We start from the raw sequence: 22,272 nt of genomic DNA, 5'->3' as shown, positions 1-22,272 counted from the left end.
GTCCTAGGGAAGGTTCTGGGCAGCAGCTCTCCAGTGGTTCCCGCAGCAGCAGCAGCTCTTGCGGTCCCAGCCCTGAGAACCCTCAGCGAGGTCAGGTGCGCCCTAATGGGCTCAGCCTGGACCGCGGACTCAGCAGGCCTGGGCCGCCGCCACGCGCACGCGCAGTGGACACCTAAGGGGGTTGGGGGGCAGAGCCCAGGCCACCTCCCCAGGATGGATGCTTAGAGGTGCGCTGACTCTGCAGAAGAGCAACTGGCACCCGAGAGGCAATGAGCGGGGCTTCTCCCACCCGCGTGGGCGCACGCCGGGGTGCCCTCTGGCCCCGCGGCCTCTGCAGGACTTGGCGGGGACACACTCCCTCGAAGATCCAGTAACTGGCAGAGGTCCACCTCGCTGTCACCCACAAAGTCGTACCAGGGCCTGGGGGAGGACAAAGGGTCCTCTAAGAAGCAATTGGCTGAGAACAGGTCTGTGAAATCAGGGTCTGAAGAGAAATTCCCGGTGTTGTCCGGGCTCTGAGTAGAGAGTGTGGCCTCGGATGGAGCTGGAGCTGGAGCTGGAACTGGAGCTGGAGCTGGAGTTGGAGATGCAGCAGTTGCAGGACCTGGATTTGGATCTGGGGCTGGAACTAGAGCTGGAGCTGGAGCAGGACCTGGATTTGGATCTGGATCTGGAGCAGGAGCAGGAGCAGGACCTTGATTTGGATCTGGTGCTGGAGCTGAAGCTGGAGCAGGAGCAGGACCTGGATCTGGATCTGGAGCTGGAGCTAGAGCTGGAGCAAGAGCAGGTGCAGCGGGGACCTTGCCCTGGACGCCTTGGGTAGGTTCCCAGCAGGCCTGACTGTAGCTGGAAGCGCTGGGATCTGCTGGTGGGAAGACTTGCAAGGGTCTGTGCAGAGGGCGGCTGCAGAAACCAGGGCCCCCGTGGTGCCGGGGGGTGGCGGGTAGCACAGGGCTGGTGGGGAGCACAGGACCAGCTGGGAACACATGGCCTGTGGGGAGCTCAGAACCAGAGAGGAGCACAAGACCTGCAGGGAGCACCGAGCCGGCTGGGAACATAGGGCCGGCTGGGAACACAGGACCCGCGGGGAGCACAGAGCCGGCGTTGAACACAGCGCCGGTGGGGAGCACGGGACCGGCTTGGAGCACAGGGCCGGCTGGGAACACTGGCTCCTCAGGGCGCTCAGGTGTGGCCAGCTGCACAGGACTGGCAGGAAGCACCGGCCTGGCAGGGCCCCCAGGCGCGGGCGAGGGCTGAGGGGCGCAGACTCCCGGTTCCTGGGGCGCTGGGTGGGCTCCCTGGCCTTGCTGCCCGCGCAGTCGCTGCAGCCTGCGCTCTTTGGCCCTGCGGTTCGTGAGCCACACCTGGGGAGAGAGGGGACAGGGAGCAAGTGTAAGAGGGGAGAAGCTCGGCGCATCCGCCTGAGCACAGGGCTGAGAGGCTCAGGGAAGAAGGGCCGGCCTCACCCTCTCCCTCCGCCACCAGACCCAACTATCAGCCTGGGGTTTGGGTGGGCCCCGGAGAGGGCATGGGTTGGAGGGTGGGCAGCGGGCAGTGGGAGCGAGTGGGCTGATTGCCGGGGTTGGGGCCTTACCTGCACTTGGTGCTCCTGCAGGTTCAGCCTGGCCGCCAGGGTCTGGCGTTCCTCATAGGTCGCGTAGGGTTTCCCCTCAAAGAATTCCTCCAGGACCCACAGCTGCTGTGCACTGAACACCGTGCGCCGCACGGGCGAGGGCTGAGGGGCGCGGACTCCAGGTTCCTGGGGCGCTGGGTGGGCTCCCTGGCCTTGCTGCCCGCGCAGTCGCTGCAGCCTATGGTTTTTGGCCCTGCGGTTCATGAGCCACACCTGGCGAGAGAGGGGACAGGGAGCAAGTGTAAGAGCAGAGAAGCTGGGCCCATCCGCCTGCACCGGGGCTGATGAGACTTAGGGAAGAAGGGCTGGCCGCGCCCTCTCCCTCCACACCCAGACCGGACTCTCGGCCCGGGGTTGGGGTGGGCACCGGAGAGGGCATGGGTTGGAGGGTGGGCAGCGGGCAGTGGGAGCGAGTGGGCTGATTGCCGGGGTTGGGGCCTTACCTGCACTTGGTGCTCCTGCAGGTTCAGCCTGGCCGCCAGGCTCTGGCGTTCCTCATAGGTCGCGTAGGGTTTCCCCTCAAAGAATTCCTCCAGGACCCGCAGCTGCTGTGCACTGAACACCGTGCACCGCCGCCGCTGTCGACAAAGCTGCATCCTCTCCCTCGGGGCGCTAGGGGGCAGCCTGGAGCCTGGCGGAAGGGGAAAGCCAGGTCAGAGGAGCTCCAAGGAATGTCCGCAGCCCACCAGGCCTGGGCCACAGCACACCCTTGTGGGGAGGTGGCAGTCCCCGGGACCGAGGGCCTGGGACGGCGCTGGAGCCTGAGAGGGTGGCTTGTGGCGCAGCGGCCCTGATCCAGCACCTGCCCGCCCCGGCCAACAGGCCCCCGTAGGCCTGGGCGTGCACATCTCCGAAAGGGTCCCGGGCACAGCGCCTGCGTTCTCCTTGTGGGGCCCGCAGCCAGGCACGGCGGGGCCTCAAACTCACGCAGGCTGGTGCCCCGGGTGGGCTTGCCCTCCCCCGGCCCTCACCCCGAGGGTCTCATTCCATCCCCCAAACCCACCAAGCCTCCCAGAGAAGGTGGCCCTGGTCTGGAAGCCCAGGAGCCTCCAGTCCCAGCCCCAGTATGCCACCTCGGGTCCCCAGGCCCTCACGGTGGGCCCAGACTCACCGGTGGGAAAGCCGGGTTCTTGCATCCTGGATGCTCCTGGATCCTCTGCGCTTGAAGCTCTAGCCACCAGCCCTGCCAGTGCCGCCTTAAATACCAGGTAGGCACGCGCCACCCACCGGTCCCACCCTAAGCCCACTGGTCCCACCCTAAGAGGCTCTAGGCAGCCCTGCCCTCAGGCCCCGCCCCATGTGCAGGTGTGTCTGTGCGCGGCGCTGGGCTGGGGTGGGGGTGGGGGCTGCCTGGGCGCTCCGGGAGGCGCAATCATTGATTAGTCCTTTGAGGGAGCAGCTGCCGCACCCTGTGCCTGTCCTAGGGCCTGGGAGACCTCAGTGGCCAGACAGCCGTGGTCCTGCCCTCAGGAGGACTCGGTACTGTGCTGTTCCCGAGGGGGCTTTTCTTAGAATCCATGTGCGAGAAGATGACCTGCGTGATGGAATGCCAAAGGAAACCAAACGGTGAGATCTCCTTGCTAGATTCAGCTCGCCACCTGAACTGCCTCTTCCCGTGTCAGGGTGGGCTCTCCCCTACCTGGACATGATTTCTGCTTCCTGGGAGCACGTTGGTCTGCACAAAAGTTGATGGCCCTGATGTCCACAAGGGATCACCCAACCAATTCCTTGGTTTATGAATTGTGACTGGAGGCCCCCTTCTCCATGATGTCTAAAAGAAAAACAGGGTGTGTAACACACCAAAAAAAAATAAAATAAATAAATAAATTTCGGCATCACCTGTTGCCAATTGGATGGGCAAAGCTGAGGGGAGGGGCCAGGCTTGGGGTTGGGGAGGAGATGGGGAACCAAGCCATTCATTCCTTGTAGTGTGGACTGGTTTCTGAGACAGACGTGGTGATATCTGTCCAGGTACCTCAGCCAAAGACCGTGAGCAGGATATAAGTAGTTGAGCAAATGTGGGCTTCTTACTTTCTAAGAATTTTTAGAGAAATTTTGTTATTTTTAGATGAGAGAGAGAGAGAGAAACAATGATGTGAGAGAAACATGGATTGGTTGCCTCCCACAAGCACCCGGACCAGAGGCAGGGATAGAACCTGGTATGTGCAACCAGGTATGTGCCCTTGACCAGGAATCCCTTGACCCAGAATGGAGCCCTCAGCGTTCCCGGGCATGACACGACCTCTCACCTACTGAGCAACGCCAGGTGGGCTTCCTTTGTCTTTCAATTGGATCTTGTCATCTATTTATACTTAAAGAGATTATCGCCAGTTATGCGTGCTTGCGATTGGATGGTTTCTGATTGTTTTAGAATCCTCTGTCCCTCTTTTATTTTCCTGCTCTCTTGTCCTGTATGTTGAGGACTTTCTGTAGTGCTACGTTTGAATTCCTTTTTCTTGTTTCTAGTGTACCTCCTGTAGACTTTTGGCGTGTGGTTACCTGGACCACTTGGCTTAGGACAAATGAATGGCCCCTCCTTACATTGGAGGTTGAAAATCCAGGAGAAACACACACACACACCACACACACACACCACACACACACCACACACACACACACACACACACACACACACACACACACATACACACACCACCCGGAAGCTGAAGCCCTACCTCACACCACACACCATCACTGCTAGATGTTTTCAAGGACTGTTTGCAGTGGGGATAGCAGAGACAGCGGACAGGGCTTTGATAGGGTTTTATGTCCATTTGAAAATGAAACACGTGGTCAAGGTCATTTTTAACTTTTATTAATAAATCCATTAGGTTTGAGGGCACCCGTTTGCCACGAATGGAAAGGACAAACAGATATGTAACAGCCAAGGAGAAGCACTGAAATAGTCCTTAAAATCCAGAAATTCTACTGTTTAAAAACATACAAATGGGAACGATGTTTGTAAGAGTTCATTGTGGAGAACTAGCTCCAATTCCAATGAATGCAGAGAAATGAGCAAAGAAATTATAAGGTGACATAAAAGAAAAGAAACCGCCCCAACACGTGCTGAGTGTTCCCGGTGTCCAATGATGCGGCGAGAAGGGGCCGAATTCTCCGAGTGCAGGGAATGCGATGGGAAATGCACCAGGAAGCCGCAGGTCCCAGATGCGCACACTGGGAAAGCGCGCCCAGTCCTCCGGGCGCCAGAGCACGCGGCCAGGAGGAGCGCGGAGGCTGGTCTGGGTCCTAGGGAAGGTTCTGGGCAGCAGCTCTCCAGTGGTTCCCGCAGCAGCAGCAGCTCTTGCGGTCCCAGCCCTGAGAACCCTCAGCGAGGTCAGGTGCGCCCTAATGGGCTCAGCCTGGACCGCGGACTCAGCAGGCCTGGGCCGCCGCCACGCGCACGCGCAGTGGACACCTAAGGGGGTTGGGGGGCAGAGCCCAGGCCACCTCCCCAGGATGGATGCTTAGAGGTGCGCTGACTCTGCAGAAGAGCAACTGGCACCCGAGAGGCAATGAGCGGGGCTTCTCCCACCCGCGTGGGCGCACGCCGGGGTGCCCTCTGGCCCCGCGGCCTCTGCAGGACTTGGCGGGGACACACTCCCTCGAAGATCCAGTAACTGGCAGAGGTCCACCTCGCTGTCACCCACAAAGTCGTACCAGGGCCTGGGGGAGGACAAAGGGTCCTCTAAGAAGCAATTGGCTGAGAACAGGTCTGTGAAATCAGGGTCTGAAGAGAAATTCCCGGTGTTGTCCGGGCTCTGAGTAGAGAGTGTGGCCTCGGATGGAGCTGGAGCTGGAGCTGGAACTGGAGCTGGAGCTGGAGTTGGAGATGCAGCAGTTGCAGGACCTGGATTTGGATCTGGGGCTGGAACTAGAGCTGGAGCTGGAGCAGGACCTGGATTTGGATCTGGATCTGGAGCAGGAGCAGGAGCAGGACCTTGATTTGGATCTGGTGCTGGAGCTGAAGCTGGAGCAGGAGCAGGACCTGGATCTGGATCTGGAGCTGGAGCTAGAGCTGGAGCAAGAGCAGGTGCAGCGGGGACCTTGCCCTGGACGCCTTGGGTAGGTTCCCAGCAGGCCTGACTGTAGCTGGAAGCGCTGGGATCTGCTGGTGGGAAGACTTGCAAGGGTCTGTGCAGAGGGCGGCTGCAGAAACCAGGGCCCCCGTGGTGCCGGGGGGTGGCGGGTAGCACAGGGCTGGTGGGGAGCACAGGACCAGCTGGGAACACATGGCCTGTGGGGAGCTCAGAACCAGAGAGGAGCACAAGACCTGCAGGGAGCACCGAGCCGGCTGGGAACATAGGGCCGGCTGGGAACACAGGACCCGCGGGGAGCACAGAGCCGGCGTTGAACACAGCGCCGGTGGGGAGCACGGGACCGGCTTGGAGCACAGGGCCGGCTGGGAACACTGGCTCCTCAGGGCGCTCAGGTGTGGCCAGCTGCACAGGACTGGCAGGAAGCACCGGCCTGGCAGGGCCCCCAGGCGCGGGCGAGGGCTGAGGGGCGCAGACTCCCGGTTCCTGGGGCGCTGGGTGGGCTCCCTGGCCTTGCTGCCCGCGCAGTCGCTGCAGCCTGCGCTCTTTGGCCCTGCGGTTCGTGAGCCACACCTGGGGAGAGAGGGGACAGGGAGCAAGTGTAAGAGGGGAGAAGCTCGGCGCATCCGCCTGAGCACAGGGCTGAGAGGCTCAGGGAAGAAGGGCCGGCCTCACCCTCTCCCTCCGCCACCAGACCCAACTATCAGCCTGGGGTTTGGGTGGGCCCCGGAGAGGGCATGGGTTGGAGGGTGGGCAGCGGGCAGTGGGAGCGAGTGGGCTGATTGCCGGGGTTGGGGCCTTACCTGCACTTGGTGCTCCTGCAGGTTCAGCCTGGCCGCCAGGGTCTGGCGTTCCTCATAGGTCGCGTAGGGTTTCCCCTCAAAGAATTCCTCCAGGACCCACAGCTGCTGTGCACTGAACACCGTGCGCCGCACGGGCGAGGGCTGAGGGGCGCGGACTCCAGGTTCCTGGGGCGCTGGGTGGGCTCCCTGGCCTTGCTGCCCGCGCAGTCGCTGCAGCCTATGGTTTTTGGCCCTGCGGTTCATGAGCCACACCTGGCGAGAGAGGGGACAGGGAGCAAGTGTAAGAGCAGAGAAGCTGGGCCCATCCGCCTGCACCGGGGCTGATGAGACTTAGGGAAGAAGGGCTGGCCGCGCCCTCTCCCTCCACACCCAGACCGGACTCTCGGCCCGGGGTTGGGGTGGGCACCGGAGAGGGCATGGGTTGGAGGGTGGGCAGCGGGCAGTGGGAGCGAGTGGGCTGATTGCCGGGGTTGGGGCCTTACCTGCACTTGGTGCTCCTGCAGGTTCAGCCTGGCCGCCAGGCTCTGGCGTTCCTCATAGGTCGCGTAGGGTTTCCCCTCAAAGAATTCCTCCAGGACCCGCAGCTGCTGTGCACTGAACACCGTGCACCGCCGCCGCTGTCGACAAAGCTGCATCCTCTCCCTCGGGGCGCTAGGGGGCAGCCTGGAGCCTGGCGGAAGGGGAAAGCCAGGTCAGAGGAGCTCCAAGGAATGTCCGCAGCCCACCAGGCCTGGGCCACAGCACACCCTTGTGGGGAGGTGGCAGTCCCCGGGACCGAGGGCCTGGGACGGCGCTGGAGCCTGAGAGGGTGGCTTGTGGCGCAGCGGCCCTGATCCAGCACCTGCCCGCCCCGGCCAACAGGCCCCCGTAGGCCTGGGCGTGCACATCTCCGAAAGGGTCCCGGGCACAGCGCCTGCGTTCTCCTTGTGGGGCCCGCAGCCAGGCACGGCGGGGCCTCAAACTCACGCAGGCTGGTGCCCCGGGTGGGCTTGCCCTCCCCCGGCCCTCACCCCGAGGGTCTCATTCCATCCCCCAAACCCACCAAGCCTCCCAGAGAAGGTGGCCCTGGTCTGGAAGCCCAGGAGCCTCCAGTCCCAGCCCCAGTATGCCACCTCGGGTCCCCAGGCCCTCACGGTGGGCCCAGACTCACCGGTGGGAAAGCCGGGTTCTTGCATCCTGGATGCTCCTGGATCCTCTGCGCTTGAAGCTCTAGCCACCAGCCCTGCCAGTGCCGCCTTAAATACCAGGTAGGCACGCGCCACCCACCGGTCCCACCCTAAGCCCACTGGTCCCACCCTAAGAGGCTCTAGGCAGCCCTGCCCTCAGGCCCCGCCCCATGTGCAGGTGTGTCTGTGCGCGGCGCTGGGCTGGGGTGGGGGTGGGGGCTGCCTGGGCGCTCCGGGAGGCGCAATCATTGATTAGTCCTTTGAGGGAGCAGCTGCCGCACCCTGTGCCTGTCCTAGGGCCTGGGAGACCTCAGTGGCCAGACAGCCGTGGTCCTGCCCTCAGGAGGACTCGGTACTGTGCTGTTCCCGAGGGGGCTTTTCTTAGAATCCATGTGCGAGAAGATGACCTGCGTGATGGAATGCCAAAGGAAACCAAACGGTGAGATCTCCTTGCTAGATTCAGCTCGCCACCTGAACTGCCTCTTCCCGTGTCAGGGTGGGCTCTCCCCTACCTGGACATGATTTCTGCTTCCTGGGAGCACGTTGGTCTGCACAAAAGTTGATGGCCCTGATGTCCACAAGGGATCACCCAACCAATTCCTTGGTTTATGAATTGTGACTGGAGGCCCCCTTCTCCATGATGTCTAAAAGAAAAACAGGGTGTGTAACACACCAAAAAAAAATAAAATAAATAAATAAATTTCGGCATCACCTGTTGCCAATTGGATGGGCAAAGCTGAGGGGAGGGGCCAGGCTTGGGGTTGGGGAGGAGATGGGGAACCAAGCCATTCATTCCTTGTAGTGTGGACTGGTTTCTGAGACAGACGTGGTGATATCTGTCCAGGTACCTCAGCCAAAGACCGTGAGCAGGATATAAGTAGTTGAGCAAATGTGGGCTTCTTACTTTCTAAGAATTTTTAGAGAAATTTTGTTATTTTTAGATGAGAGAGAGAGAGAGAAACAATGATGTGAGAGAAACATGGATTGGTTGCCTCCCACAAGCACCCGGACCAGAGGCAGGGATAGAACCTGGTATGTGCAACCAGGTATGTGCCCTTGACCAGGAATCCCTTGACCCAGAATGGAGCCCTCAGCGTTCCCGGGCATGACACGACCTCTCACCTACTGAGCAACGCCAGGTGGGCTTCCTTTGTCTTTCAATTGGATCTTGTCATCTATTTATACTTAAAGAGATTATCGCCAGTTATGCGTGCTTGCGATTGGATGGTTTCTGATTGTTTTAGAATCCTCTGTCCCTCTTTTATTTTCCTGCTCTCTTGTCCTGTATGTTGAGGACTTTCTGTAGTGCTACGTTTGAATTCCTTTTTCTTGTTTCTAGTGTACCTCCTGTAGACTTTTGGCGTGTGGTTACCTGGACCACTTGGCTTAGGACAAATGAATGGCCCCTCCTTACATTGGAGGTTGAAAATCCAGGAGAAACACACACACACACCACACACACACACCACACACACACACCACACACACACACACACACACACACACACACACACATACACACACACCACCCGGAAGCTGAAGCCCTACCTCACACCACACACCATCACTGCTAGATGTTTTCAAGGACTGTTTACAGTGGGGATAGCAGAGACAGCGGACAGGGCTTTGATAGGGTTTTATGTCCATTTGAAAATGAAACACGTGGTCAAGGTCATTTTTAACTTTTATTAATAAATCCATTAGGTTTGAGGGCACCCGTTTGCCACGAATGGAAAGGACAAACAGATATGTAACAGCCAAGGAGAAGCACTGAAATAGTCCTTAAAATCCAGAAATTCTACTGTTTAAAAACATACAAATGGGAACGATGTTTGTAAGAGTTCATTGTGGAGAACTAGCTCCAATTCCAATGAATGCAGAGAAATGAGCAAAGAAATTATAAGGTGACATAAAAGAAAAGAAACCGCCCCAACACGTGCTGAGTGTTCCCGGTGTCCAATGATGCGGCGAGAAGGGGCCGAATTCTCCGAGTGCAGGGAATGCGATGGGAAATGCACCAGGAAGCCGCAGGTCCCAGATGCGCACACTGGGAAAGCGCGCCCAGTCCTCCGGGCGCCAGAGCACGCGGCCAGGAGGAGCGCGGAGGCTGGTCTGGGTCCTAGGGAAGGTTCTGGGCAGCAGCTCTCCAGTGGTTCCCGCAGCAGCAGCAGCTCTTGCGGTCCCAGCCCTGAGAACCCTCAGCGAGGTCAGGTGCGCCCTAATGGGCTCAGCCTGGACCGCGGACTCAGCAGGCCTGGGCCGCCGCCACGCGCACGCGCAGTGGACACCTAAGGGGGTTGGGGGGCAGAGCCCAGGCCACCTCCCCAGGATGGATGCTTAGAGGTGCGCTGACTCTGCAGAAGAGCAACTGGCACCCGAGAGGCAATGAGCGGGGCTTCTCCCACCCGCGTGGGCGCACGCCGGGGTGCCCTCTGGCCCCGCGGCCTCTGCAGGACTTGGCGGGGACACACTCCCTCGAAGATCCAGTAACTGGAAGAGGTCCACCTCGCTGTCACCCACAAAGTCGTACCAGGGCCTGGGGGAGGACAAAGGGTCCTCTAAGAAGCAATTGGCTGAGAACAGGTCTGTGAAATCAGGGTCTGAAGAGAAATTCCCGGTGTTGTCCGGGCTCTGAGTAGAGAGTGTGGCCTCGGATGGAGCTGGAGCTGGAGCTGGAGCTGGAGCTGGAGCTGGAGTTGGAGATGCAGCAGTTGCAGGACCTGGATTTGGATCTGGGGCTGGAACTAGAGCTGGAGCTGGAGCAGGACCTGGATTTGGATCTGGATCTGGAGCAGGAGCAGGAGCAGGAGCAGGAGCAGGACCTTGATTTGGATCTGGTGCTGGAGCTGAAGCTGGAGCAGGAGCAGGACCTGGATCTGGATCTGGAGCTGGAGCTAGAGCTGGAGCAAGAGCAGGTGCAGCGGGGACCTTGCCCTGGACGCCTTGGGTAGGTTCCCAGCAGGCCTGACTGTAGCTGGAAGCGCTGGGATCTGCTGGTGGGAAGACTTGCAAGGGTCTGTGCAGAGGGCGGCTGCAGAAACCAGGGCCCCCGTGGTGCCGGGGGGTGGCGGGTAGCACAGGGCTGGTGGGGAGCACAGGACCAGCTGGGAACACATGGCCTGTGGGGAGCTCAGAACCAGAGAGGAGCACAAGACCTGCAGGGAGCACCGAGCCGGCTGGGAACATAGGGCCGGCTGGGAACACAGGACCCGCGGGGAGCACAGAGCCGGCGTTGAACACAGCGCCGGTGGGGAGCACGGGACCGGCTTGGAGCACAGGGCCGGCTGGGAACACTGGCTCCTCAGGGCGCTCAGGTGTGGCCAGCTGCACAGGACTGGCAGGAAGCACCGGCCTGGCAGGGCCCCCAGGCGCGGGCGAGGGCTGAGGGGCGCAGACTCCCGGTTCCTGGGGCGCTGGGTGGGCTCCCTGGCCTTGCTGCCCGCGCAGTCGCTGCAGCCTGCGCTCTTTGGCCCTGCGGTTCGTGAGCCACACCTGGGGAGAGAGGGGACAGGGAGCAAGTGTAAGAGGGGAGAAGCTCGGCGCATCCGCCTGAGCACAGGGCTGAGAGGCTCAGGGAAGAAGGGCCGGCCTCACCCTCTCCCTCCGCCACCAGACCCAACTATCAGCCTGGGGTTTGGGTGGGCCCCGGAGAGGGCATGGGTTGGAGGGTGGGCAGCGGGCAGTGGGAGCGAGTGGGCTGATTGCCGGGGTTGGGGCCTTACCTGCACTTGGTGCTCCTGCAGGTTCAGCCTGGCCGCCAGGGTCTGGCGTTCCTCATAGGTCGCGTAGGGTTTCCCCTCAAAGAATTCCTCCAGGACCCACAGCTGCTGTGCACTGAACACCGTGCGCCGCACGGGCGAGGGCTGAGGGGCGCGGACTCCGGGTTCCTGGGGCGCTGGGTGGGCTCCCTGGCCTTGCTGCCCGCGCAGTCGCTGCAGCCTATGGTTTTTGGCCCTGCGGTTCATGAGCCACACCTGGCGAGAGAGGGGACAGGGAGCAAGTGTAAGAGCAGAGAAGCTGGGCCCATCCGCCTGCACCGGGGCTGATGAGACTTAGGGAAGAAGGGCTGGCCGCGCCCTCTCCCTCCACACCCAGACCGGACTCTCGGCCCGGGGTTGGGGTGGGCACCGGAGAGGGCATGGGTTGGAGGGTGGGCAGCGGGCAGTGGGAGCGAGTGGGCTGATTGCCGGGGTTGGGGCCTTACCTGCACTTGGTGCTCCTGCAGGTTCAGCCTGGCCGCCAGGCTCTGGCGTTCCTCATAGGTCCCGTAGGGTTTCCCCTCAAAGAATTCCTCCAGGACCCGCAGCTGCTGTGCACTGAACACCGTGCACCGCCGCCGCTGTCGACAAAGCTGCATCCTCTCCCTCGGGGCGCTAGGGGGCAGCCTGGAGCCTGGCGGAAGGGGAAAGCGAGGTCAGAGGAGCTCCAAGGAATGTCCGCAGCCCACCAGGCCTGGGCCACAGCACACCCTTGTGAGGAGGTGGCAGTCCCCGGGACCGAGGGCCTGGGACGGCGCTGGAGCCTGAGAGGGTGGCTTGTGGCGCAGCGGCCCTGATCCAGCACCTGCCCGCCCCGGCCAACAGGCCCCCGTAGGCCTGGGCGTGCACATCTCCGAAAGGGCCCCGGGCACAGTGCCTGCGTGCTTCTTGCGGGGCCCACAGCCAGGCATGGCGGGGCCCTCAAACTCACGCAGGCTGGTGCCCCGGGTGGGCTTGCCCTCCCCCGGCCCTCACCCCGACGGTCTCATTCCATCCCCCAAACCCACCAAGCCTCCCAGAGAAGGTGGCCCTGGTCTGGAAGCCCAGGAGCCTCCAGTCCCAGCCCCAGTATGCCACCTCGGGTCCCCAGGCCCTCACGGTGGGCCCAGACTCACCGGTGGGAAAGCCGGGTTCTTGCATCCTGGATGCTCCTGGATCCTCTGCGCTTGAAGCTCTAGCCACCAGCCCTGCCAGTGCCGCCTTAAATACCAGGTAGGCACGCGCCACCCACCGGTCCCACCCTAAGCCCACTGGTCCCACCCTAAGAGGCTCTAGGCAGCCCTGCTCTCAGGCCCCGCCCCATGTGCAGGTGTGTCCGTGAGCGGCGCTGGGCTGGGGTGGGGGTGGGGGCTGCCTGGGCGCTAGGGGAGGCGCAATCATTGATTAGTCCTTTGATGGAGCAGCTGCCGCACCCTGTGCCTGTCCTAGGGCCTGGGAGACCTCAGTGGCCAGACAGCCGTGGTCCTGCCCTCAAGAGGACTCGGTACTGTGCTGTTCCCGAGGGGGCTTTTCTTAGAATCCATGTGCGAGTCGATGACCTGCGTGATGGAATGCCAAAGGAAACCAAACGGTGAGATCTCCTTGCTAGATTCAGCTCGCCACCTGAACTGCCTCTTCCCGTGTCAGGGTGGGCTCTCCCCTAACTGGACATGATTTCTGCCTCCTGGGAGCACGTTGGTCTGCACGAAAGTTGATGGCCCTGATTTCCACAAGGGATCACCCAACCAATTCCTTGGTTTATGAATTGTGACTGGAGGCCCCCTTCTCCATGATGTCTAAAAGAAAAACAGGGTGTGTAACACACCAAAGAAATAAATAAATAAATAAATTTGGGCATCACTTGCCGCCAATTGGATGGGCAAAGCTGAGGGGAGGGGCCAGGCTTGGGGTTGGGGAGGAGATGGGGAACCGAGCTATTCATGCCTTGTAGTGTGGACTGGTTTCTGAGGCAGGCTTGGTGATATCTGTCCAGGTACCTCAGCCAAAGACCGTTAGCAGGATATAAGTAGTTGAGCAAATGTGGGCTTCTTACTTTCTAAGAATGTTTTAGAGAAATTTTGTTATTTTTAGATGAGAGAGAGTGAGAGAGAGAGAGGGAAACAATGATGTGAGAGAAACATGGGTTGGTTGCCTCCCACAAGCACCCGGACCAGAGGCAGGGATAGAACCTGGTATGTGCAACCAGGTATGTGCCCTTGCCCAGGAATCCCTTGACCCAGAATGGAGCCCTCAGCGTTCCCGGGCATGACACGACCTCTCACCTACTGAGCAACGCCAGGCGGGCTTCCTTTGTCTTTCAATTGGATCTTGTCATCTATTTATACTTAAAGAGATTATTGCCAGTTATGCGTGCTTGCGATTGGATGGTTTCTGATTGTTTTAGAATCCTCTGTCCCTCTTTTATTTTCCTGCTCTCTTGTCCTGTATGTTGAGGACTTTCTGTAGTGCTACGTTTGAATTCCTTTCTCTTGTTTCTAGTGTACCTCCTGTAGACTTTTGGCGTGTGGTTACCTGGACCACTTGGCTTAGGACAAATGAATTGCCCCTCCTTACATTGGAGGTTGAAAATCCAGGAGAAACACACACACCACACACACACACACACACACACACACACACACACACCACCCGGAAGCTGAAGCCCTAACTCACACCACACACCATCACTGCCAGATGTATTCAAGGACAGTTTACAGTGGGGAAAGCAGAGACAGCGACAGGGCTTCTATAGAGTTTTATGTCCATTTGAAAATGAAGCACGTGGTCAAGGTCATTTTTAACTTTTATTAATAAATTCATTAGGTTTGAGGGCACCCGTTTGCCACGGATGGAAAGGACAAACAGATATGTAACAGGCAGGGAGAAGCACTGAAATAGTCCTTAAAATCCAGAAATTCTACTGATAAAAAAAATACAAATGGGAACGATGTTTGTAAGAGTTCATTGTGGAGAACTAGCTCCAATTCCAATGAATGCAGAGAAATGAGCAAAGAAATTATAAGGTGACATAAAAGAAAAGAAACCGCCCCAACACGTGCTGAGTGTTCCCCGTGTCCAATGATGCGGCGAGAAGGGGCCGAATTCTCTGAGTGCAGGGAATGCGATGGGAAAAGCACCAGGAAGCCGGGAGTCCCAGATGCGCACACTGGGAAAGCGTGCCCAGTCCTCCGGGCGCCAGAGCACGCGGCCAGGAGGAGCGCGGAGGCTGGGCTGGGTCCTTGGGAAGGTTCTGGGCAGCAGCTCTCCAGTGGTTCCCGCAGCAGCAGCAGCTCTTGCGGTCCCAGCCCTGAGAACCCTCAGCGAGGTCAGGTGCGCCCTAATGGGCTCAGCCTGGACCGCGGACTCAGCAGGCCTGACCCGCCGCCACGCACACGCCCAGTGGACACCTAAGGGGGTTGGGGGGCAGAGCCCAGGCCACCTCCCCAGGATGGATGCTTAGAGGTGCGCTGACTCTGCAGAAGAGCAACTGGCACCCGAGAGGCAATGAGCGGGGCTTCTCCCACCCGCGTGGGCGCACACCCGGGTGCCCTCTGGCCCCGCAGCATCTGCAGGACTTGGCGGGGACACACTCCCTCGAAGATCCAGTAACTGGAAGAGGTCCACCTCGCTGTCACCCACAAAGTCGTACCAGGGCCTGGGGGAGGACAAAGGGTCCTCCAAGAAGCAATCGGCTGAGAACAGGTCTGTGAAATCAGGGTCTGAAGAGAAATTCCCGGCGTTGTCGGGGCTCTGAGGCGAGAGTGTGGCCTCGGATGGAGCTGGAGCTGGAGCTGGAGCTGGAGCTGGAGCTGTGTCTGAAACTGGAGCTGGAGCTGGAGCTGGAGTTGGAGTTGGAGATGCAGCAGTTGCAGGACCTGGATTTGGATCTGGGGCTGGAACTAGAGCTGGAGCTGGAGCAGGACCTGGATTTGGATCTGGAGCTGGAGCTGGAGCAGGAGCAGGAGCAGGACCTGGATTTGTATCTGGTGCTGGAGCTGAAGCTGGAGCAGGAGCAGGACCTGGATCTGGATCTGGGGCTGGAGCTGGAGCTGGAGCAAGAGCAGGTGCAGCGGGGACCTTGCCCTGGACGCCTTGGGTAGGTTCCCAGCAGGCCTGACTGTAGCTGGAAGCGCTGGGATCTGCTGGTGGGAAGACTTGCAAGGGTCTGTGCAGAGGGCGGCTGCAGAAACCAGGGCCCCCGTTGTGCCGGGGGGTGGCGGGTAGCACAGGGCCGGTGGGGAGCACAGGACCGGCTGGGAACACATGGCCTGTGGGGAGCTCAGAACCAGAGAGGAGCACAAGACCTGCAGGGAGCACCGAGCCGGCTGGGAACACAGGGCCGGCTGGGAACACAGGGCTGGTGGGGAGCACAGGGCCGGCTGGGAACACTGGCTCCTCAGGGCGCTCAGGTGTGGCCAGCTGCACTGGACTGGCAGGGAGCACCCAGGTGGCAGGGCCCGCAGGCGCGGGCACGGGCGAGGGCTGAGGGGCGCAGACTCCTGGTCCCTGGGGGGCAGCGTGGGCTCTCTGGCCTTCCTGCCCACGGAATCGCTGCAGCCTGTGGTCTTTGGCCCTGCGGTTCATGAGCCACACCTGGGTAGAGAGGGGACAGGGAGCAAGTGTAAGAGCGGAGAAGCTGGGCCCATCCGCCTGCACCCAGGGCTGATGAGACTCAGGGAAGAAGGGCTGGCCGCACCCTCTCCCTCCACACCCAGACCCAACTCTAGGCCTGGGGTTGGGGTGGGCACCGGAGAGGGCATGGGTTGGAGGGTGGGCAGCGGGCAGTGGGAGCGAGTGGGCTGATTGCCCGGGTTGGGGTCTTACCTGCACTTGGTACTCCTGCAGGTACAGCCTGGCCACCAGGTTCTCGCGTTCCTCATAGGTCCCGTAGGGTTTCCCCTCAAAGAATTCCTCCAGGACCCGCAGCTGCTGTGCACTGAACACCGTGCACCGCCGCCGCTGCCGACAAAGCTGCATCCGCTCCCTCGGGGCGCTAGGGGGCAGCCTGGAGCCTGGCGGAAGGGGAAAGCGAGGTCAGAGGAGCTCCAAGGAATGTCCGCAGCCCACCAGGCCTGGGCCACAACACACCCTTGTGAGGAGGTGGCAGTCCCCGGGACCGAGGGCCTGGGACGGCGCTGGAGCCTGAGAGGGTGGCTTGTGGCGCAGCGGCCCTGATCCAGCACCTGCCCGCCCCGGCCAACAGGCCTCCGTAGGCCTGGGCGTGCACATCTCCGAAAAGGGTCCCGGGCACAGCGCCTGCGTGCTTCTTGCGGGGCCCACAGCCAGGCATGGCGGGGCCCTCAAACTCACGCTGGCTGGTGCCCCAGGTGGTCTTCCCCTTCCCCGGGCCCTCACCCCAGAGGTGCCATTCCATCCCCCAAACCAACCAAGCCTCCCTGGAGAAACCTCCTGGAGTCTCCAACCCCAACCCCAGGATCCCACCTCTGGTCCCCAGGCCCTCATGTTGGGCCCAGACTCACAGGTGAGAAACCAGGGTTCTTGCATCTTGGATGCTCCTGGGCCCTCTGCGCTTGATACTCTGGCCACCAGCCCTGAGAGTGCAGCCTTAAATACCTGGTAGGCACATCGCCTCCCACCAAATTGGATGGGCAACGCTGAGGGGGCGGGGGTGGGGGGCAGGCTTGGGGTTGGGGGAGGGGATGGGGAACCGAGCCTTTCATGCCTTGGAGTGCGGGCTGGTTTCTGAGACAGACTTGCTGATATCTGTCCAGGTCCCTCAGCCAGCAACCGTGAGTAGGACACCAGCAGTTGAGCAAATGTGGGCTTCCTTACTTTTTAAGAATGTTTTAGAGAAATTTTGTTATTTTTTGACGAGAGAGAGAGAGAGAGAGAGAGAGAGAGAGAGAGAGAGAGAGAAACAATGATGTGAGAGAAACACGGATTGGTCACCTCCCACAAGCACCCGGACCAGAGCCAGGTATAGAACCTGCAACCAGGTATGTGCCCTTGACCAGGAATCCCTTGACCCAGAATGGAGCCCTCAGCTTCCCGTGCATGACTCGATATCTCACCTACTCAGCCACAACTGCAGGGCTCTGTTTGTCTTTCAATGGGATCTTGTCATCTACTTATACTTAAAGAGATTATCACCAGTTATAGGTGCTTTTGGTTTTGTGGTTTTCTGAATGTTTCAGAATCCTCTGTTCCTGTATTATTTTCCTGTTCTCTTGTCCTGTATGTTGAGGACTTTCTGTAGTGCGATGTTTGAATGCCTTTCTCTTATTTCGTGTGTACCTCCTGTAGACTTCTAGTGTGTGGTTACCTGGACCCTTGACTTAGGACAAATGAACAGCCTCTCCATACACTGGATTTTGAAAACCCAGAAGAACACACACACACACACACACACACACACACACACACACACCGCAAACCCCCTGGAAGCTGAACCCCTACCTCACAACACACACCACCACTGCTAGATGTATTCAAGGACAGTTTACAATGGGGAAAGTAGAGACAGTAGACAGGGCTTCTATAGAGTTTTCTGTCAATTTGAAAATGAAACACGTGGCCAAGGTTACTTTTAACTTTTATTAATAAATTCATTAGATTTGACGGCATCAGTTTGCCACGGATGGAAAGGACAAACAGATATGTAACAGGCAACAAGAAGCACTGAAATAGTCCTTAAAATCCAGAAATTCTACTGATAAAAAAATACAAATGGGACTGATGTTAGTGACAGTTTATTGCTGAGATTGGAATCAATTCCAATGAATGCAGAGAAATGAGCAAAGAAATAATAAAGTAAAATAAAATAAATACCCCAAACACTTGATTTGTCTTCCCGGTGTCCAATGATGCCTCGAGAAGGGGGTGAATTCGCTGAGTCCAGGGAATCCGATAGGAAAGGCACGAGGAAGCTGCGCATCACAGATGTGCACACTCAAAAAGCTTGCCCAGTCCTACCTGTTCCAGAGCCCACCGCCAGGAGGAGCGCGGAGGCTGGGCTGGGTCCTTTGGAAGGTTCTGGCAGCAGCTCTCCAGTGGATCCGACACCAGCAGCACCTATGGCCTGAGAACTGGCAGCAAGGTCATGTTGGCCTGATGGTCTCAGCCCCGACCAGGGACAGAGCAGCCCAGCCCAGCCCAACGACACACGCATGCGCAGTGGCCATGAAGGGGGCAGAGCCAGGCCACCTCCCTAAGGTGGATGCTTAGAGCTGCGCCGACTCTGCACAAGAGCAACTGGCAGCGGAGATGCACTGACCAGCGCTTCTCACACCCGCGTGGGCGCACACCTGGGTCCCCTCTGGTCCCGCTGCATCTGCAGGACTTGGCAGGCACACAATCCCCGGGAGATCCAGTAACTGGAAGAGGCGCATGTGGCTGTCACCCACAAAGTCGTACCAGGGCCTGGGGGAGGAGAAGGGCTCCTCCGAGAAGCAATAAGGTGAGAGCAGATCTGTGAAACCAGGGTCTGGAGAGAAATTCCAGCATCTTCTGGGTCCTGAGGCAAGACTGTGGCCTTGGATGGAGCTGGGGTTGGAGATGGAACTGCAGCTGGATCTGGATCTGGATCTGGATCTGGATCTGGAGCTGGAGCTGGATCTGGAGCTGGAGCTGGAGCTGGAGCAGGAGCAGGTGCAGCGGGGACCATGCCCTGAACGCCTTGCGCAGGGTCCCAGGAGGCCTGGCTGTAGCTGGAGGCGCTGGGATCTGGTGCTGTAAGACTTGCAAGGGTCTGTACGGAGGGAGGCTGCACTAACCCTGGCCCCCGTAGTGCAGGGGGGCGGCCGGGAGACCAGGGCCAGAGAGGAGCACAGGACCCGCTGAGAACACAGGGCCCGCAGGGCACTCAGGTGTGGCGGGCAGCACGGAGCTGGCAGGGAGCATAGGGTGCTCCTGGGACGCAGGTCTAGCAGACTCCGCTGCTGGCGCTGGCGTGGGTGCGTGCGCAGGCGCGGGGCGCAGACTTTCCATTCCTAGGGGTGCAGGGTGGGCTCTCTGGCCTTTCTGCCTACGCAGTCGCTGCAGCCTGTGGTGTTTGGCCCTGTTGTTCTTGAGCCACACGTGGGGAGAGAGGGGACAGGGAGCAAGTGTAAGAGGGTCCAAGTTTGGCGCATCCACCTTCGCCCAGGGCTTAGGAGGCTCGGGGAAGAAGAGCCGGCCTCCCCCTCTCCCTCCGCCCCCAGACCCAACTATCGACCCTTGGTTGGGGTGGGCCCCGGAGAGGGCATGGGTTGGACGGTGGGCAGCGGGCAGTGGGAGCGAGTGGGGTGATTGCCGGGGTTGGGGTGGGCGTGGGGGCCGTACCTGCACTTGGTACTCGGGCAGGATCAGCCTGGCCGCCAGGGTGTCGCGTTCCTCATAGGTCCCATAGGGTTTCCCCTGAAAGAATTCCTCCAGGACCCGCAGCTGTTGTGCGCTGAAAACCGTGCGCCACTGCCGCGTGCTCTTCCTCTGTGAGCTTGGGGACAGCCCGGAGCCTGGCAGAGAGGAAAAGGGGGGCAGAGGAACTCCAAGGACTGTCCGCAGCAAGTGGTAGCCCTGGGCCCGAGGGCAGGGCGACCCGGCTGGCACCTGGGAGTGTGGCATGTGGCTCAGCGGCCCTGACCCGGCACCTTCCCGCCCTGGCTACCGGGCCTTTTTACGCCTGGGGTGTTCACATCTCCGAAACGCCCGAGAGCAGCGCCTGCGTGCTTCTTACGGGGCCCACAGCCAGGCATGGTGGGGCCCTCAAACTCACCCAGGCTGGTGCCCCGGGTGGGCTTCCCCTCCACCTACCCTCACCCCGATGGTGTCATTCGGTCCCCCAAACCCACCAAGCCTCCCAGAGAAGCTGGCTCTCGTCTGGATGCCCAGGAGCCTCCAACCCCAGACCCAGGATCCCACCTACTGTCCCCAAGCCCTCACGGTGGGCCCAGACTCACCGGTGGGAAACCCTGGTTCTTGCATCCTGGATGCTGCTGGACCCTCCTTGCTTGAGGATCTTGCCCTCATGCCTGGGTGTGTTGCCTTTAATACCTGGTAGGCACGCACCACCCACTGCTCTCACCTTAAGGGAGCAGGGATTCTTCCTCACCCTGTGCTCAGGTATGAAGTCTTAGGGTGTGGGTTTGAGGTTGGAGGCAAAATCATTGCTTGGTCTTTTGCTTAAGTCGCTACTGCACTGGATGCTTCTCCTGGGCGCTGGAAGGCCTCAGTGGCCTCACTGCTTTGGTGCTGTGGTTGAGGCAACCCAGTATTATGGTCTGGCAAAGGAGTCCCTCTAATCGCCAGCCATTGCCCGGGGATCATCTTATGCCTTTCTGGCCCTGGGAACCACACCTCCCCCACCATCCCCCTGAATTTTCCTGCGTCTTGAGCGCCCACTCCCACTTTTCCAGTCAATTATCCAAGCTGCCCCTAATGTCCTGGAGTTTGAAGACTTCAGAGGGGCTGGCCCTGTCCATGGTTTTGGTTCGGGACTGGTGTCCCTATGCAATGAAGGGGAGATGGGTTGAAGGTGGACAGTTAGCCAATTTCTCTTGGGCATAAATGACCTGGGTCACATCTAGGTGTCCCTGGTCACTGAGTCCAGCCCCTCTGAGCCGCGCAGACCCTTAGCAAGCTATGGGACTTATGCAGGCAAGGGGGTGAGTGTTAAAACCAAAACGCCATTTCATACTAAATAGGTTTTCTGAATGCATACGTTCACAAATTCACCAACTACGTTTCCTCCTCTTTATTTCTGTAGACTCATCTGTGCCATGAAAATGAAGTAGGTATGAAAGTTTAACTTCACAGAGTTTTCTCTAGGCATTTCTGCAGTTTTAAGTTTATGCTAAACAGGTCTAGTAAATGCATGCATTCACCAGTCAAGGAGAGGAAGAGTGAATGCCCGCTGGCAATACCTGGAGGGTAACTTAGGGTGGGGCAACTACAGTTGCTACAGAATGGCACACCTCAAGACAACAGAACCCAGGTGGAGTGATCACTTGCTAGTCACTCTCTGAATAAGGTTCAAGGGCAGTGAGTCTTGGAGTTAGATATGTAGACTAGAGTTGTAGCTATGGGATATTTACCTTGTCGGGATGTTTACCTATGTAGATATGAGATATTTACTTATTAGAGAGTGAGAGAGAGAGAGAGACACAGAGCTTTTAAAATTTACTTATTTAGATATGGGATATTATTAGAGAGTGAAAGACAAAGAGATTTTTGAATTTGTAAAAATAACACTGAGCCCTAACCGGTTTGGCTCAGTGGATAGAGTGTCGGCCTGCGAACAGAAAGGTCCCAGGTTCAATTCCGGTCAAGGGCCTATACTGTGGTTGCAGGCACATCCCCAGTGGGGGGTGTGCAGGAGGCACCTGATAGATGTTTCTCTCTCATCGATGTTTCTGACTCTCTGTCCCTCTCCCTTCCTCTCTGTAAAAAAACAATAAAATATATTTTAAAAAAATAATACTGAAATAATATAATCCCTGTTAATTTAGTTAAAATCAAACCTTGGTTAACAGTGTTTGTATTTTTTTTTATTTTTTAATGAATGACAACTTTATTTCTTTCACTTTAAGGCTGATGGGAAATCATTATGCCTTCTCTTAAAGAAAATACATCTCAACTAAAAACTATGCTAACTGCCCTAACCGGTTTGGCTCAGTGGATAGAGCATTGGCTTGTGGACTCAAGGGTACCAGGTTTGATTCCAGCCAAGGGCATATACCTTGGTTGTGGGCAAATACCCAGTAGGGAGTGTGCAGGAGGCAACTGATCAATGTTTCTCTCTCATCGATGTTTCTAAGTCTCTATCCCACTCCCTTCCTCTCTTTAAAAAGTCAATAAAATATACTTTTTAAAAAACTATGCTAACTGTATTTACTGATTTAATACTAAATATTCTAAAACACAACTTGAGAACATCCAGCATGCGTGTTGAATCTCCATACA

Source organism: Myotis daubentonii, chromosome 15 (assembly GCF_963259705.1).
Source record: "Myotis daubentonii chromosome 15, mMyoDau2.1, whole genome shotgun sequence".
NCBI lineage: Eukaryota > Metazoa > Chordata > Mammalia > Chiroptera > Vespertilionidae > Myotis > Myotis daubentonii.
This window is presented reverse-complemented; position numbering follows the sequence as displayed.